Source organism: Phyllobates terribilis, unplaced genomic scaffold, assembly GCF_046119375.1.
Source record: "Phyllobates terribilis strain yellow unplaced genomic scaffold, ASM4611937v1 Scaffold_2__4_contigs__length_985480577, whole genome shotgun sequence".
NCBI classification, from domain to species: domain Eukaryota; kingdom Metazoa; phylum Chordata; class Amphibia; order Anura; family Dendrobatidae; genus Phyllobates; species Phyllobates terribilis.
Window position 1 is genome coordinate 99,344,274 of NW_027362762.1, and position 20,224 is coordinate 99,364,497.

The 20,224-nt window shown below is 42.3% G+C and overlaps 1 protein-coding gene across 2 annotated transcripts in view; it reads right to left on the reverse strand.

Annotated features, from left to right (window-relative positions):
• The window catches only part of RDX (radixin), a 93,248-nt gene that overhangs the window by 49,257 nt on the left and 23,767 nt on the right, over nt 1-20,224 (reverse strand). The gene's annotated exons all lie outside the window — the stretch shown is intronic.

Consider the following 20,224-nt stretch of genomic DNA (forward strand, 5'->3'; position numbering starts at 1 on the left):
TCTTTCCATCAAACATCCACAAAGCGCGCCTAATCAGACCCATCATAAAATACAAATATATCTTATAAAAAAGAAAATAGTAAACAAAAAAAAAAAAATAGACATGTGTTTTCCTCAAAATCCTAAACACCCTGTAAAAATGGCTGACATGATATATCCCACATCATGCATGACGTGACAATATAAATATGAACCAAAAATCTAAAAAGGCAGAGTTGCATTTTTTTCATCTTAATTTAACCATCCCTTTCCACCCCCAAGATTAAAGTGCTGATGACTTCAGTGACGGTCAAGGTGATATCACTGCTGCAGACGATTAATACAAGACCAGAAAAGTGTCGAGCTCAGCTGCTTTGTTGGGGGGTTGTAGTTGCGTCCCTAGATCAGTGGAGGAATAGTCTTTGAGTTGTGGAATTTATCACTGAAAAATGCGCAAAATAGAATGGGCGTAAAGGGTTAAAAGGTAATCAGAAAATTACCTGTTTAAATCAAGTTTTTATTTTAAATGCATTTCATTTTAAAATGTTCATTTTTTTTTTTTTCAATTTCCCACATTATCTGTATACAAAACAAAGATTTCAGAAACCCTGTCATTTTCAAATTGGCCACTAGTCCTTGAGCTGGACTCACAATTCATGTTCTGTACAGAAGACTAATCAGCAGTCTCATTATCATCACAGACAGGAAAACTCCGCTGATAATACAGGATCCAATCACAATAGGGGATGTCACAGCTCACCTCCTCCTCACCTGAAGATGGCCATAAGAAGAACAGGAAGTAGACATCTAACATTACACCTAGTAGTAGGGCAATTTCTTATTTAATTAAATTGATTTATTTTAATATAGACAGTGATGAAATCAAATATAAAAACAGTCAAGAAACATACAATTAACACAAAAATCTAACAAACAGATCGCTTTCTGATGACATTCCCTTTAAAAGGTTATTCCCATCTCCAAGTTCCTATCCCAATATAGGAATAATAAACCATAATAAATATAAGCAAATACCTTCAACTAGAAATGAAGCATAATTCTTGTAATTAGCTATGTCGATTACCCCATGTGTAGGGCATGGCAGTAGCTTAGCAGTTACAGGTCGCAACCACGGATACCTAACTGTCACTTCTTGAGTGATCGTAACCATGGATACCTAAGCTACTGCCATGCCCTGCACATGGGGTAAGCAACATAGTGAATCAGAAGAACTATACCACATTTCTAATTGGAGGTATAGTACATCTAGGGATAGGACCTTGGAGATGGGAATACCCTTTAACTTCAAGGCTTTGCCTCTGAACCTGAAATCAGGCACAGAAATGACTAAAATGGGGAATGATGATGAAAACTTCAGCGACATCACAGTCCAAAAAAAAAAAAATCTTTAAAAAGTCACTGTCCTATTTTTGCTCGTTTCCATAGAAGCTCCTGAGAGATAAAAAGAAAATAATTCCAGCTACTCTTCTGTAATATTGTGTCCATTACATTCGACGTGAACCGCAATATTGACACAAAGCAACGGGATTACAGCGAGTGACAGAAATAGCTCCACAACTGCAGCTTAGCCACGCGGGCACTTTACAAGGTGCTAATCATTCTCACTACACAAACGACTATTTATAGCAGAGGGAAGGATAGCCTTGTGGCCAGGAAGGATAACCTTTTGACTCTGAAGCCTGAGTGGCTTTAATGTTTCCAACTAAAGGATTATCATCAGGAGCTAATCGTGGAACTGCTCATTAGGTCTTCTCATTCACTGCTGCCTGCCCATCATCATTTCCAGGACCCCCAAGCCTGACAATTGACCAGAGAAGCTTACGCTTACAGCAGATCTGTCACCAGATTTCACAATACAACCTGTATACATTATTAAAGAGATTTCTTATAACTAGTTTGGATCCAGCACTAAAATGCTCGGGTGCTCGAAGCTCGGGCCGAGCACATCGTGATACTCGGGTGCTCGACATGAGCAACGAGCCCAACGTTAGTCTATGGGAAACTCGAGCAATTTTCTGGCGGTCCCCCCCCAGCGGTCTGCAGAAGGTCAAAAATTGTCCAAATCGATGGGAACGGTGCTCAATTAAGAGTCAGGCAGAATATATAGGCAGACAGGCAGGCAGGGTATATAGGAGGGTGCATGAAAAACATAGCAGGGCACTCGGAACACACTAGTGCCCTCCGATTTTCACGCACCCATCTCTTTAAAAAAGCCGGCAATTCAGCAGCTGCATACAGTTATAACATTGGCACCCGACAATTTACAACAGAAAGAATAGAGCATCACACATAGATTAGATAGAAACATGTCAGTCACATATATAAGAAGTACAGTGACAGTGTTGGTTACTGTACTTGTCATTTAGTTTTAAAATAAAGGATTTATCAAAAATAAAATAATTGGTGTGGGGTCCCCCATAATTCTAGTCTCTAGTGGAGGTTAAGCAGACGGCTGGGGCAGATGTTTGAAGCCTGGGAAGGGGGTAATACCCACGGAGCTTCCCATGCTACTAATATCAGCCCCCAGCTGAATACCTAGCCTTTACTAGCTATTAAAATGGTGGATCCAAAAAAAATGACGTGGGGTCCCCCCTATTTTAATAGCTAGCAAAGGCTAGGCAGACAGCTGGGGGCTGATATTAATAGCCCAGGAAGGGTGCCATGAATATTGGCCCCCTCCCAGGCTAGAAACACCAGCCCTCAGCCGACCCCGAAATGGCGCATCCATAGGATGTGCCAATTCTGGCACTTAGCCTCGCTCTTCCCACTGCCCTGTAGTGGTGGCAGTGGGGTAATAGGGCTGGGGTTGATGTCAGCTTATAATGCCAGCTGACATCAAGCCCAGGTTAGTAATGGAGAGGCGTCTATAAGACGCTCCCATTACTAACCCCAAAAGGAAAGTGAAAAAAACACCAACACCCAGAATAAAATCTTTTAATTGAAATAAACACACAATACTTTAATATTCTAAATTAAACTCTACTTACCATTACACCTATTCCAGCTGAAGCCAATGTCTCCTGCAATAAGAGTAAAATAATTAACCAACCTCATCCTTACCTTTCCATGGTTCCCACGATGGCTCCAGCTCTGCTACATTGAGATGGCAGGCTGGATCATAGCAGAACGCTGCCATCCAGCTTGCCATGCCGCAGAGACACTGAGAAGATGTAAAATGAACTCTGCTCACCTCATGCATGTCACTGAAAGCAAGGGAGAATTCTCCTGCGCATGCAGTGCTGGCAAATGATGTCACCGCGTGAGCAGGAGAATTCTCCCACGCTGGGATGGCATTGAGATGGCAAGCTGAATCGTAGCAGAGCACTGCCATCCAGCTTGCCATCCTTCAGAGACACTGCGGAGCGCAGGCATGCTTGCGCTCCACAGTGTCTCGCTGCGACGGCATCCAGATGAGCAGAGTTAATGTCAAATGAACTCTGCTCACCTCATGCATGTCACTGACCGTGTGGGAGAATTCTCCTGCTCACGCTGTGATGTCATTTTCCGGCACCGCATGCGCAGGAGAATTTTCCGACGCTGTCAGTGACGTGCATGAGGTGAGCAGAGTTCATTGGACATGAACTCAGCTCATCTGGGTGCCGTCGCAGCGAGACACTGTGGAGCGCAAGCATGCCTGCGCTCTGCAGTGTCTCTGAAGGATGACAAGCTGGATGGCAGCGTTCTGCTATGATCCAGCCTGCCATCTCAATGTAGAAGAGCTGGAACCTTTGTGGGAACCATGGAAAGGTAAGGATGAGGTTGGTTAATTATTTTACTTTTATTGCAGGAGACATGGGATTCAGCTGGAATAGGTGTAATGGTAAGTAGAGTTTAATTTAGAACATTAAAGTATGTCTTTATTTCAATTAAAAGGACTTTATTCTGGGTGTTTTTTTTAACTTTCACTATGGGGTTAGTAATGGGGGTGTCTTATAGATGCCTCTCCATTACTAACTTGGGCTTGATGTCAGCTGGCATTATAAGCTGACATCAACCCCAGCCCTATTACCCCACTGCCACCGCTACAGGGCAGTGGGAAAAGCGAGGCTAAGTGCCAGAACTGGCACATCCGATGGATGCGCCATTTCTGGGGCGGCTGACGGCTGGTGTTTCTAGCCTGGGAGGGGGCCAATATTCATGGCACCCTTCCTGGGCTATTAATATCAGCCCCAGCTGTCTGCCTAGCCTTTGCTAGCTATTAAAATAGGGGAACCCCACATTTTTTTTGGATCCCCCATTTCAATAGCCAGTAAAGGCTAGGTATTCAGCTGGGGGCTGACATTAGTAGCCTGGGAAACTCCGTGGGCATTACCCCCTTCCCAGGCTTCAAACATCTGCCCCAGCTATCTGCTTAACCTCCGCTAGAGACTAAAATTACGGGGAACCCCACGCCAATTTTTTTTTTTTTTTTTTTTTAATACATCCTTTATGTTAACACTAAATGACAAGTACAGTAACCAACACTGTCACTGTGCTCATTATATATGTGACTGGCATGCTTCTATATAATCTGTGTGTGAATGCTGTATTCTTTCTGTTCTAAATTGTCGGGTACCAATGTATGCCGCTGATGAATTGCCGGCTTTCCATGTTTCACTGAGCACTGTTACCATCGATTTGGGAAATCGCTGTAGTGCCACAACCAACATGGCTGCGGCATTACAGTGGGTGGCAGGAAATCCCTGCATGATTGGTGCTCTAAATAGCGCCAGACATGCAGGACGGGGACCCGAGCTCCAGCCCGAGCATCTCGAAAGTACTCGGCGAGCTCCGAGCATCTTGAGTACTGAGACGCTCGGGCGAGTACCGAGCATGCTCGCTCATCACTACTTATTACCTGATGAAGCAGGTGTACTTACCCTGCAAATCCATGTCAGCATGTCTGTGCAATTGTTATTCAAAACATTGACTTAAATGTTCTCCCACATAGCCTGGTTGACATCTCTTACGTGTTACTCCTACTTGGCTGCTAAATCTCCAGCCACAGACTCACTGACAGCTCCTCAGTGCCCCTCCTCTCTGCTGAGATCTCACACTGCTCAATACCAGCTGCAGTGGTCACATGCAGTCACACTGGGTGGACAAAGACTGAATGCACTGGACTCATAAGCTATTTTGCTCCATAGTTGGACTCATAAAATCATCTTAATATAAAGATTACTCTGACATGGACTATTTAAGCAAGTAGTACACCAGCCTCATCAGGTGTTCCCGGCCAGAGATACGGGCGCTCACGGAGTGCCACTCTCTGCAGAAATAAACGGAAAAGCCTGTGTTCTCTGCCCCAGCAGTTTCCCATGGCTGTGTAAGCAAAAAAAAAAAAAAAAAGGATCAGAAGCTGCAGTAATAAAGGGACATTTCTCCAGTCCCTACGAAGCCCAATGTTATGACGCAAAACACAATACCATGAAACCTTGTGTCCTAAACATGTGTACATAACGTAGGGCATGTGAATTACTGTTAATATACTTATGAATTTCATTGATTTTGCTAGTATTGTAAAACAGTGAATATTTAATGCACTAAATACGCAGCAAAAATGTCCTGTGTGAACATACCCCAAGAGGTGAAGGCTTTTATAGGCTTCAGGGCCCAGCAACCGGTGACCCCTACCGAGCTCCCCAACCCAAACACATCACTGCCCAGGAATCCGCAGCTCGCTTGTGGTACATTGTATTTCAGGTAGTGAACTAATTGTCTGCGGTAACTGGCAGGATTGTGGTATTAATAATGGATGTGGGCTGCCATTAATGTCACTGGCCGGAGGAAGCCATGGACGGCTCACTTACCGACACTTAATTGTGGCATGAACAATACGTCTGCTCTACTGCTGCATATGATGGAGTGGAGATCTAGTAAAGGGAGGCTTCATCTAAAGCGGCATCTTCATGGCCGACTATAGGGACTGTCCACATGACAGCCCACATCATTACTGCATTATCCTTCCTTGTTTTGCATAGGAATGTGTGGAGACTAGCAGCGCGTTTATATACAATGTCCCACATTTATTGCCATCTAATAAACCCGAGGTTTGAAGTGACAAGTTGTGCCACATCCTGTATATCGGGGAGAAGAGTTGGAGGCAAATAGTTGGGGTCACAAAACAACCTCCAGAACCGGCAGGTGAAGCCAAATCCCAACATTGTGTTCATTACGCACTATTAGGCTCTTGCTGAGGATTTTTTTCAAGGGGGCAATCCCTTTTACAGTATTGGTGCCATAAAATAAATCTCTTTAAATAGATTTTCATTGGTCATAAAATCCAGGACTCAAATAATGCCTACTGATTGTTGAGAATAATGTTCTAAAGGGTGAGGCCTAAACATCCACCCAACGTGACCCTACGCCCAATGGCTGCACAGAGAGCAGAGTTTTAGCCACATGTTGCTGGTCTCATCCTACAGGTCCATTCACATGAGTCAATAATCGGCACATGAGCGTTCACAAAGCTCATTCCCAATCATCAGCGAGTGTAAACAGCCAGCTAATAAGCAAGCAGAAGGCTTGTTCCCCAGCTGATTAGATCGTTCATGCGGGCCATTAAATCCTCATTATGAGCTTAGTTTACCTGGGGCGACATACTGCCAATAATACGCACCCTGTAAGGGGATAAAACAACTATTAAAAGGGATTGTCCAATACCTAAAACTTACTAAATACCCAGTTTTAAAACAAAACACTTGTCACGACTTGAAAATTCCTTACCGCTCCCTCTATAAAACAAATCTCTCCTGTTATATCTTTACTTTAACTGCGATGTTTCTCAACACAGAACGTCATCAGGGGGTTGGCACTGCGGTCATTCCCACTGCTTGTTTCCCAGCCCCCAGATGATATTCTGTTAGAGAAACACCAGAAGTAAGCGGTCGCGTGACCCCTCACATGACTGAAGGACATCATGGCAGGTCATTTTAGTCCACCGCAAGCTGCTGGCAAGCCAGGATGCATCGGATAAGGACACCGGGGGCCATCAGAAGGTAAGTATAATATTTTTTATTTTTTTACGGTCACACTATATAAATCCATGCCAGTTGCATGGATTTACATAATGTGACCAAGTTGACAAGCACTTTCCAAGTGATGCTAACATCGCTTGGAAAGCGCTTGACAACCCGCATGCAGAAATGCATCTGAAGAACGCTTCACATCCGCATGTCCCTGGCAGGAAAAACACATGCACAATCCGCATGCACAATCCGCATGCGTTTTTTCTGCCAGGGAGATGCAGAAACCCTCAGGAAAAAATCCGGAGCATTTCTGCATCGTGGGCACATAGCCTTGGTGTGGTTTTCAGTGTGCCATCAGTGAGCGCCATGCACCGGAATAGAAATCACAGATTTTTAGGAGTTAAAGATAGATAAATATCGGTCACTTATATAATTTGTGCCTTGCATCTGTAGCTTACTGTACATGGAGTAACCAAATAAATTAAGTGACGTGGGGGTCCCCCCTATTTTTGGTAACCAAAGGTGATTGAAACCAGAGTGCTGCTGAGGGGGAATAAATTTAATTTTCTCCCCGCAGCGTTCGGCTAAGTGCAGGCGCCGGGCAGGTTAATAACGCTATTAACCTGCAGATTAACCCCTTCATGACCGGAGCATTTTAAGTTTTTTTGCATTTTCTTTTTTGCTCCCCTTCTAGCCAGAACTTTTTTATTTTTCATTCAATATGGCCGTGTGAGGGCTTATTTTTTGCGGGACGAGTTGTACTTTTGAACACCATCACTGGTTTTACCATATCTTGTACTGGAAAACAGGGAAAAAATTCCAAGTGCGGTGAAATTGAAAAAAAAAAAAAAAAAAAATGCAATTCCACAGTTTTTTTTTATTTTTTTATTATTTTATTATTCTCCAGGTCATTACAAGTTCGTGGATACCAAACATGTATAGATTATTTAAGTCGTGAAAAAAAAAAATTCCAAAGTTTGCTTAAGAAAAAAAAAAAAAAAAAAAGGCCATTTTCCGAGACCCGTAGCGTCTCCATTTTTCGGGATCTGGGGCTAGGTGAGGGCATATTTTTTGCGCGCCGAGCTGATGTTTTTATTGATACAGTTTTGGGATAAATTTGAGGTTTTGATAGTAGTTTTTTTCTTGTTACGCCGTTTACCAACTGGATTATTTTTTTATATTGATCGATTGGGCGATTCCAAATGTGTATGTGTTTTTTTTATTATTATTTTCTTTTGAATGGGGCAAAAGGGGGGTGATTTAAACTTTTATTTTTTTTTATATTTTTAAAACCCTTTTTTTTTTTTTTTTTTTTTTACACTTTCTGCTTGCTTCTATAGTCTCCATAGGAGACTAGAAGCAGCAACTGTCTGATTGCCTCTGCTACATAGAGGCGATGAGCAGATCACCTCTATGTAGCAGAAATGCTCCTGTGCTATTAGCGCCGACCACTAGGTGGCGCTCATAGCAATCTTTACATGACAACCACAGGGGTCTGCTGCAGACCCCGGGTTGCCATGCCCACCCATCAGTGACCCACGATCACGTGACAGGGTCACCGATGGGCGGGGTAAGTGACGCGCTTCCGGCACGTCATGGCACTATGACAGTGGCTTTTAACGATCCACCCACGGCTGTTGCGGGCACATGTCAGCTGTAAGAATCAGCTGACATGTGCCCGGTTCAGTGCGGGCTCAGTGCCGGAGCCCCAGCTGAACCGGCCTTTCAGACGTGGTGCGTACTATTACTGACCACGTCTGAAAGGGGTTAACCCCATATCTGCTGGTTAATAGCATTTTCTTCTCGTGACAGGTTCCTTTTTAAATAAAGTATTTTTGCATGTGTTTTTCCTTTTATTACTAAGTAATGGTGGTGTCTGGTGACACTTTTCCATTACTAAAACCAGGGCCTGATGCCAGCTGTGTTTTTGGACAATTCACAGCTGAAATCAACCCCAAGCCGCATTACCCTGATTGCCAAAGCCAGAGCACCAGGACAAATGAGAAGAGCTGAAACGAAGAGCCAGAACTGGAGCATCTAATGTGATGCACCACTTCTGGGGTGGCTGTAGACTTGTATTTTTAGGCTGGGAAGGGCCCAATAACCAGGGACCTTCCCAGCCTGATAATATAAGCCCCCAGCTGTCTGCTTTACCTTTGCTGGTTACCAGAAATGCATCATTTTTTCATTTATCAGGTTAATACAAGTAAAGTGAGCTACACATGAAAGGCACAAATTATATAGGTGACTAATTTCTATGTTTGCACATCTTTAAAAACAAAAATCAAATTTATTTTCTGCATTTTATTCTGGTACGTGACAGACAGACAGACAGACAGACACACAGACAGACAGACACACAGACAGACAGACACACAGACAGACAGACACACAGACAGACAGACACACAGACAGACAGACAGACACACAGACAGACAGACAGACAGACACAGACAGACAGACAGACACAGACAGACACACACAGACAGACAGACACAGACAGACAGACACACACAGACAGACACACACACACACACACAGACAGACACACACAGACAGACAGACACACACAGACAGACACACACACACAGACAGACAGACACACACAGACAGACAGACACACACAGACAGACAGACACACACAGACAGACAGACAGACACACACAGACAGACAGACAGACAGACACACAGACAGACAGACAGACACACACAGACAGACACACACACACACACACAGACAGACACACACAGACAGACAGACACACACAGACAGACACACACACACAGACAGACAGACACACACAGACAGACAGACACACACAGACAGACAGACAGACACACACAGACAGACAGACAGACAGACACACACACACAGACAGACACACACAGACAGACACACACACACAGACAGACACACACACACAGACAGACAGACACACACAGACAGACAGACACAGACAGACACACACAGACAGACACACACAGACAGACACACACAGACAGACACACACAGACAGACACACACAGACAGACACACACAGACAGACACACACAGACAGACACACACAGACAGACACACACAGACAGACACACACAGACAGACACACACACTTTTATTGGCCCTGGTCACACGTGCTGCCGGGGGAAAAAAACTTACATGTGCGCAGCCCCACAGGTCATAATGGGTACGTGTGTGTATAAGAGTCTCCGGTACGTGTAAAAACGGATACTACACGTACATGTGAAGGAGGCCTTATATAGAGGAAGCGGTAGGGAATTTTCAAGCACAGTAAATTACTAAATTGATCAGGTTTTAGAATAAGACACTCATACACTAAGTTTTAGATAGCAGATAATCCCTCTAATAAAATACAGTAGTACCAGTTTAATAAATCAATTGCACACATGAAAATAAGCAAGTTTATGATATATCTTATAAGAAAAATAAACTTTCTCCTCCTGAACCGATTCTTCATTCTCAATTCACAAGTAATATGTGTCTTTGATGATTAGAGACTTTGCCATTACGGAGATAGGAGAGGACAGTTGGTGCTCATACAGTTCAATGGAGAAACGTAACTGTGGTTTCAGGAGAGCCTGCAGCAGAATGCCTGTTGGTCTCTAGCTCCTCCACTGTACATAGAACTTTATGAGCACCAACTATCATCTATCTCAGTAATGGCCAAGTCTGTATTCAATGAAGACATTTTACAGCATTTACCCATGGTGAATACGTGAAAGATCAGTCCAGGGATAGAAAGAAGCAGATTTCTCTGATAAAATATATTACAAAGTTTGTTATTTTCAGGTGTACTATTGATTTATGAAATTATTAAAACAATGGTTACTCTTTAACTAGTTAATAGTTCACAGTTTTCACATAGCGGAGAACAAGTTACGCAGCTTATGAGCCTCCATCTGGAATGTTGGCAGTATTTTTCATTTTGGGCAGTCTTCTTGGCATTCTCCTACCATTAAATGCCAGATATGCAAAATCATTAATCATTCGGTTTGCTTTTCTATATCTCTATTACAATCCCAGCTCCAAATTCAGAAGACAGATATCTATGATAGACCACCCTAAAGTAGCTACTGCTAGGAGCCAGCATGTTATCAAGTCTATTGAGCTCTGTATACGAACACAACGGCATTTTATAAAGATATAGTAAGGAATTAAGCAAATAAATTTGGACCTTCGAGGGGTCCGTCATTGTTATTTTGAGAAGTTTCAAAACAGGTATACTCACCTTCCATGACCCCATGGATCCACCGCGGGCTGCTCAGGACGTCTGCGCCAGCTCTAGAAGCAGTGACTGCACCATACTAATGTCACATGACCCCTTATGATTGGCTGCAGCCAATCACAGGCTTAAGGAGTGCTGTAACATTTTGATAGCAGTGTCATCACTTCAGGAGCCAGAGCAGACCTCCGAAGCGTCCTACACTGGAGCCAGGGGGTGACAGAAGGAGAGTTCTGTCTCCCTTTGTTATTTTGAAAAGCTCCATGCCCAAGAAAAAATAAAGTGCTTTCAATGTCAGATAAAACATAGAAATGGAAGTAATGATAACAGTTTAAGGAGGGAAATTTTAGTGGATACCCAACGCTGGCAATTCACATAAGGTCACAGTCCAGGAGATCCAGATTTGACCAATGACTGACAAGTGTGGGCATGTGGCACAAAGGACAGATTAATTGGCCGCACACATTTATCATATATGGATCATAATTAAAGGGGTATTCCACCACCAGCAGTTCTAAAGAAATAATCCTATAGGGTATCTCTATAAAAACATTCCTAATAAAAAGTGACACCAGTTGTGAAATCTTCAGTGATGACAGAGTCTCGTGCTTTCCCATCTGCGGGGATGTGCAGAACATGTGGTTTATGCACTTAATAGACTCAATATGGCCATTTCCCAGTATTATGTCACCTATACACCACACGCTAAACCCGGGATCAGAGCATGATTTGTGCTGTGGCCATTACCTAAGCAGGTCTAGTAAGAAGGGTGACCATGCTGCCTGTGTGGGTGCTGTCTGCCCCGTGAGGGTCCAATCACCACGGTTCAGGTCACAAGAGTCCAGAGTGTATATATAAAAGAGTAAAGCTTAAAGTTTTGGTAATAAACTGCATTTTTTCTTATTAAAAGGGTATCCTGACAATTCACATTTAGTACACATCCACTAGGATACGTCATCACTTTATGATCGGTGCCGGTCTGACTGCAGGACTAATACAGTGCTTCAGACCCTCAAGTTTTTTCTTCCTGCAAGTGGCTGCAGTACCTGGCACAGTCGGATGGCCGGGAGCACTGCTGTGAAGGAAAAAAAACCTAACATCTCATGATCAATGGGAGGCCGCAGAGGCAATAACAGCATGGGAATACCACTATGAAGTACAGGTGCATCTCACTAAATTAGAATATCATCAAAAATTTTGTTTATTTCAGTTCTTCAATACAAAAAGTGAAACTCATATACAGTACTATACAGAGTCATTACACACAGAGTGATCTATTTCAAGTGTTTATTTCTGTTAATGTTGATGATTATGGCTTACAGCCAATGAAAACACAAAAGTCATTATCTCAATAAATTAGAATACTTTATAACAACAGCTTGAAAAATGATTTTAAAATCCGAAATGTTTGCCTACTGAAATGTATGTTCGGTAAATGCCCTCAATACTTGGTCGGGGCTCCTTTTGCATCAATTACTGCATCAATGCAGCGTGGCATGGAGGCGATCAGCCTGTGGCACTGCTGAGGTGTTATGGAAGCCCAGGTGGCTTTGATTGCAGACGAGCTGAAGGCTGCTTTGTTGGCTCTGGTGTGTCTCATCTTCCTCTTGACAATACCCCATAGATTCTCTATAATAGATTCTCTATGGGGTTAAGGTCAGGCGAGTTTGCTGGCCAATCAAGCACAGTGATACTGTTGTGTGTAAACCAGGTATTGGTACTTTTGGCAGTGTGGACAGGGGCCAAGTCCTGCTGGAGAATGACATTTCCATCTCCAAAAAGCTTGTTGGCAGAGGGAAGCATGAAGTGCTCTAAAATGTCCTGGTAGACGACTGCGCTGACTTTGGTCTTGATAAAACACAGTGGACCTACACCAGCAGATGACATGGCCCCCAAACCATCACTGATTGTGGAGACTTCACACTAGACCTCCAGCAGCTTGGATTGTGGCCTCACCACTCTTCCTCCAGACTCTGGGACCTTGATTTCCAAATGAAAATCGGAACTCTGGGACCTTGTGGAGTGTGTCAGTGACTGCCTTCTGGACATCTGTCAAGTCAGCAGTCTTCCCCATGATTGTGGAGCCTACTGAAACAGACTAAGGGACCTTTGTAAACGCTTAGGAAGCCTTTGCAGGTGTTTTTTGCTAACTATTTTAATTTACTGAGATAATAACTTTTGTGTTTTCATTGGCTGTAAGCCATAATCATCAACATTAACAAAAATAAACACTTGAAATAGATCACTGTTTGTAATGACTATATAATATGAGTATCACTTTTTGTATTGAAGAACTGAAATAAATTAAGTTTTTGGTGATATTCTAATTTAGTGAGATGCACCTGTATATGGGAATTAGAGAAAAGCCAAGAACACCAGCTCGCCACTTCCAGAAACTCGCAAACCTGAACAGAAAAATCGGTGCACGTGTCCCAGAACCTCTCTCTTTTCTCCTTCCTTACTTAGCAAAACAGAGCGTACAGGACACCTAGTCTCCAAATATGAGGGTTTTAGGATCTTCTGTGTTCATTTCTCATTGTTTATACAGCGCACATTTTACAGCATTGTACAGAGATGGTCCTCATTCACATCAGTCCCTAATCTCACATTTACTCCAGACTCTGCCGACTTTACCTCGATTTCAAGGGAACCTGTCAGCAACATATTCATTAGACAACCAGAGACCAGACAGAATAGACAGTATGAAACAATTACAGCAATATCCATGTCATCTTTATCCATATGCCAAACAGACTAAGTGCACTGGGGGCGTATGAGTGCACGTGCAGTCCATCACTTCCGGTCCTCTGCTGGGTGACAGCTCTGCCTCTGGCTGAATCCTCGAGCGTGCACCATTCTTCTTTCGGCCGGCGCATGTGCAATAAGAGACTAAAGATTTGAGCAACACATAATATGCTGCGCATGCACTGGTCAGAAGAAGATCAGGGCAGGAGTGAGATTTCAGCTGGGGGGGGGGTGAGTGAGGGTCTTTACTGTCAATCAAGCTGCAGAGGAGCCACGGACTATGAATTCAACCAAGACCCCTCCACCCCCACGTGCATTTGCAGTCTAATTTGCACATAGATAAATAGACATTTTGCCAAAAGGCAGCAATGGATACAAATAAAACGTGGAGCGGCTTCCACAAGCTCTGGTTGCTGACCGATCATGTAGCCGAAAGATTACCTTAAACTCCATAGCGCAGAATTACACACCTGTATATCAGTGGTGGGGTGAACATGTATAGCTCAGCCACACGGGGTAGATGCTGGCTAGATTACATAGCCGGCATTTGTGTCTAATGTCAGTAGCCGGAGCTCTGATCACGGCTGTTAGCCATTTAAATGCTGATGTAAATCTCTGACCGAAGCTTATAAATGGAGTGGTCCATTTACAGGCCCTCATCAGCACCCCACAACGCAATCAATCACAGGGGGCACCAGTGGGTTATGTCAGCCGGGGACCTACTGAAGAACACAGTCGCTCATATATAGGTACAACTATGAATCCAGCCACAGGCTGAGCTCCATAGGAGACCGCTATTTTCAATGTATACTGCAGTATATAGTAGAAGCGATCAGATGATGGCAGGTTCAAATCCTCTAAAAGGTACTAAAAAAATTAAAATATACGATTTAAAAAAAAAAAAAAAAAAAAAAAAAAAAAAGTACAAACTCAAATCTAATTAAAAATAAATTTGCAACAATTTATAAAAAAAAAATAAAAAAAATGTGTTAAAGCAGCATCTGTAAATGTCTGGTCTTGCAAAATAGAATGAACCCATATGTTTAAAGCCATGAGAAAAAAATACCAGAATTGTCATTTCTCAGTCACCACATCTCTCAAAAAAAAATAAATAATGCTATAAAAGAACTATGAAAACATAGTATGTAGCACAAACTGGAATCAATGACAAACTCAGCTCAGGGTGCAAAAAAATAAAAAAATAGTTACGGCTCTACCAAAAGGAAAACAATAAAACATTATGAGTCTCAACATCCAAAAAGTTTACTTTATTTTTATTTTCTTCAATTTCAGAATTTTTTTCTTAACCATTTCATCACATTTGGAATTTGTTTCCCCTTTTTCAGCACATTGTATAATAAAATTGATGGTGTCATTCAAAAGTAAACTCATCCTGCAATAAGTCAAGTCCTCATCCACGGCTATGTGGATGGTAAATTTAAAAAAAAAAAAAAAGCTCTGGTTCTTGGAAGTAGGGGAGGAAAAATTGCCTGCAGAGGCGAGGGGGTTAAACCCAAAGGATCCCAGGGGCAGCTTGCTGAAGACAAATGTGGATACCATCATACCTCCAGTAAATGTCGCCTCTCGGCTTTACCATACATTGCTTATAAAGTTTCATTCTTAGCGTATCTGACAATGGTTTATTTTTTTATATACTTTCTGTATAAAAAATAAAATAAATAAATAAAAATAGTCTTGTGTCATCTATAGGGAGGGAAAATCAAAAGCAATGATAAAGGGGCTGTATGAGATCTCTGGAAGAACGAGCCCTTGTAAAAGAACAGTGATATTAGCCTAAATCTTCTGTATGAAGCCACCTTGTCCACAGGGGCCTGACCAGTGACTGACGCAAGCAGCTCATCAGTGTTTTGAATGGGTATGTAAAGCTTGCAAATGCGATGACTTCAGCTTGGAGCCAGGGCCATTTGCTTACTGTTGCTATTGACATATACAAGTTAGGAGACCCCGGCGGGAGAGTGGCTCCGCACAATCCCCAGGGTCGAGCATCAGTCCTGACAAGTTCAGGAAGATACATAACATCCAAGTACATGGACATCAGAGGAAAGAGCAGAAACAGATCATCCATCCTCAGCCTACAGAGAGCCCATCAATATCCACAGCACCCTGCCTCAGCTAAGAGAGACAGAAACTGGTAGTTTACTCTGTTACTGGGAAAGATCATTAAAGGGGGCTTCTGGAAAGTTTACTTAATTTTACCTCCACCTATGTTAAATTACACTGTTCTACAGTCAAACTGGTTCAGAGATTAAAACAGTTGAACTTAACTTACTTTGTGGCGCTGAAAAAAAATAGGATGCTTACATTTGCTGATTAACTGTAATTTTGAGGATCCAGAGGAGGTTGTAATTACTTATGCCACCTTTCATGCAGACTTATAGAAAAATTGTGTCTATTATTTTCTCTTTATTGCATTGTTAGTAGCTCGTCTATTACATCCTCTATTTAGTCTATGGAGCCTTCTTTATTCTATCATCTTAGGGTGACCAATCAAAAAACACCAACTACGCTCCGATGATGTAATCCTAATAACAAGAAGCTCTGTGTGTACTCTATACAGTTTTAGGATTTCTTAGCATATTGACATGTTTCTATATGTTTTTTCACATATGCGTCATTATTGCATTAACAAAGTAGATCGTTTTTGCTACACATGCCAAAAAGTCACTTTTGCTTCAAAGGCGAAACTGGACTACCATGATAAGGAAAGCCTACAACCGGTATTTTGGCAGAATAGAAGGAGATCAGGACAAGAGTTGGGCTCTAGACATATGCTGCGATAGATGTGCATCACATCTTACCCAGTGGTTGCATGGGAAAAGATAATCTATGCCTTTTGCAGTCCCAATGATCAGGAGAGAGCCAACCGATCACACTACTACTTGCTATTTCTGCATGGTCCCCCCCATTTGGAAAGTAGTTTCAAGGAAGAAGTAGTGGACTTTACAGTATCCAAACACTCCATCTGCAATACACCCAGTACCATATACAGAAGAACTGCCGATTACAAAAGCTCCAGAAATATTTTTCAGTCGAGTCAAGTAAGGAAAAAAAAGTTTTCCCAAAAAGTTTCCAAAAGTTTCCTGAAGTAGTTTCTGCTTAAAAACTTGTAGTTTTTGAACATCTGGAACATCTTTCTGTTCATACAAAGAGTTGAGTGTTTTTTTGCCCACTTCAAGGCTAGAATACGCCTAGTGGGGAAAAAAAACAAAAAACCGCAGGTCACTTGTTTGAAGTGGATCCTGATGGAAGGCATATCACACTAGGCAATAACAAATCACAAGGCTGCAAAGGTTGGTTGAAATGTGTCGCTTTAAAATGAATATTTGATTGTGATCTGCATTTTCTTCCCCCTATTCACTTGCTTGTAGGGAAGCTGCCGGGAGCCATAATGGTAAAAAGGACTTTCATTCAACTTTCCCAGAAAGAAATGAGACATGTGGATAAACGAGACAAAACAATGCAGATTACGGCATGTACCCAGTCACAGAAGTGTTTGACATTATGACCCATGAGGAATCTTAGAATTTCATGATATAAGCAACATGTTGTGATTTGTAATGTAATTAAAAAAAAAAAAATATATACATTCTCAAAAAAAAGGTGCATAACGTTATCCTGGGAGAGGTTTAACATTGCCGATTTAAGCAGCTACATACAAGATGATAGCTGGCCGAACTCGCCAATTTCAGTGGCATCGGCCAACAATCTGATGTGTAGGGGGGCCTCCTGATTCTCACCCGACAGGGTGGATCCTTTTGTTTTCAGGTGAGATAAGTCACTGCCAGAGAAGTCTGGCGGCGGCTTTCTCCTCTCCCCATCAGCAGAGCCAAGTGCTCATGTGTATGGTCTGAAGTCGAGAGAGAACAGTCTTCTGAACAAACTGCGGACAGCAATCGCATGTGGACGGCCAATGGTATCCTTAGCATAGCAGCATCACTGTATAAGTATAGGTTGTATGTAACAATATAAAAATAACTAGAATCTATGTAATATGGCTATTTAAAAAAAATTATAATTTTCATACTGACTACTGGGGTGATTTTAGACTCCAACAGAACACTTTTCGGAAGTCTCATTATTGTCACAGACAGGATTACAATTTCAGGTAACAAGTCTATAGACTGAATGCCCCATTCACATTAGGCTATTTCACAGGTGACCCTACTCCCTCTCCTGTACAATGACCCCATTAAGATACTTCAATACAAGATAGGGTCTCACTCAGTATTTTGCTGCCAATGTACATGTGGACGTGTATGAATATAAAATAGCCAAAGTGTGAAAATTGCACGATTACTATCTTTTCTTCTTAATACAAGCCAAGGGAGAAAAAAAAAAAAAAAAAAAAAGTATACATACCCATCAGAAAGAATGCAAAAGCACATTGGACAAAAAAAGAAAAAAACACCACACATCTATGCTAAATGTCTCTAATTACATGTTTTCAGGCTGCACCGCCAACATTACTTGTGTTTTTCCATTCTAGCAGGACAAAAATAAAAAGGTGACTGGCAGCAACGGCAGCACAAGAGCCACCGTGTCATCACCAGCAGCGGCCCACACTACAACAATTCTATCTTTAGGGGCTAGACAAGAGGCCGATGTGCAGACCCCAGCTCTAACTTGGTATACATAGCACAGCTTGCACATAGGTAAAAAGACTCGCTTTACCACCTCACCCCCAAAATATGCTGCAAACTAAGAACTAATGTCACTCTCTAAAGCCAGCAATATAAGAGATCCACTTCAGAAAAATGTTTTCTTGGTGAATTTTTATTTCTTGTTAGGAATAGAAAAGTGTGAGGTAGGAACTTTGCTTTTTCCATTTATCAGTCCTCAGTTTATAAAAAGATGGAAATCAGTTCTGCCTCCCCACCACAAGTGATGTCTTTTAATCATTAATTAAAGACCGGTCTCAGAGGAACACCAGGGTCTCAGAGGAACACCAGGGTCTCAGAGGAACACCAGGGTCTCAGAGGAACACCAGGGTCTCAGAGGAACACCATGAGGCCCCATCCACTCGCCACAGCCACAGGGGGCCCCCATCTACTCGCCACGGCCACAGGGGGCCCTTGCCCCTGTGGATTCTGTGCCCTAGCGCTCTAACCAGACCACTTTTCCATTTCTGCATTATTCCAATTTATAACAAAGAGGTGGACCTTCAGTTCGGGGCAGCCAAGTCACTGGACAAGGACAAAAGCAATGAACTGCTGAGAAGTGAGGGAAAGTAAGTGCTAGCACAGATCGTGCTGGAAGAATGCATATTTAAAGCAATAAGTTACAGAGCATAAGAATAGAATAATAGAATAGCATAAGAATAGACAGTCCCTAGAAATATTAAGACTGGTATGTGCACCTAAGGCTAGACCACGTTGTTTTACTGACTAAGTCAAGTGATACGTATGCTTTAATACAGATTTCTTGGGGGTTACAGCAACTGGACATCCTAGGAATAACAAAAAAAAAAAAGCATTGTCCAAAACATATAACAGCTTTTAAAAGAAAATGTTCCTAAGTGATGAAGCCATTAAAGGGGTTGTCCAAAATTAATGTTTATTTTAATCCTACAGCTACGTTCCCATGATGAGCTTTTGACACTGCGTATTTTTGCTGCCCACTGTGCTTTTTAAACACTGCGTAAACTGACCTGCGGTGCACGTTTATAAATCGCAGCACGTCAATTTCTGTTGCGGGTGCGCAGAATTTACTGTGCGGAATTTCCCCATATACTTGCATTAGGTGCGGAAGTTCCACAGGTAAAAAAAAAAAACATACATGCGGCGAAAATGCATCAAAAACGCATGTAATCCGCACCACGCTTTATTTAAAGCATAAAACACCAAAAAGAAAAAAACGAAAGCGTCAAAAACGCATGTTAAAAAAAACACGCACACAAACGCAATGAAAACACACAAGTAACCCAATATAAACAACAGATACAGAAATGGTGCAAGAATTCTGCAGCCTCAAAAATTCACCAAAAGCTCATTGTGGGAACATAATGTCTATTTCATGTAATAATCGAATCACTTTTCTAATACCTTTTAATTAAAAAGTCCCTACTGTTTCCGCTCTTTTTTTTTTTCCTTCTAGTGTCGTTTTGAGAATAGCCAGAGCATGCTCTGTGTGCGATATACAGTGACAGCGTGCTTCTTTGCTGGCCCCAATGAGTCACTGTGCATTAAAAAGAAGAGAATGTGATGAACAAAGCAAGAAGAGCAGGCACCAGTCCTGCCCCAGAAACAAACATCACATTGACATCTTTTTTTC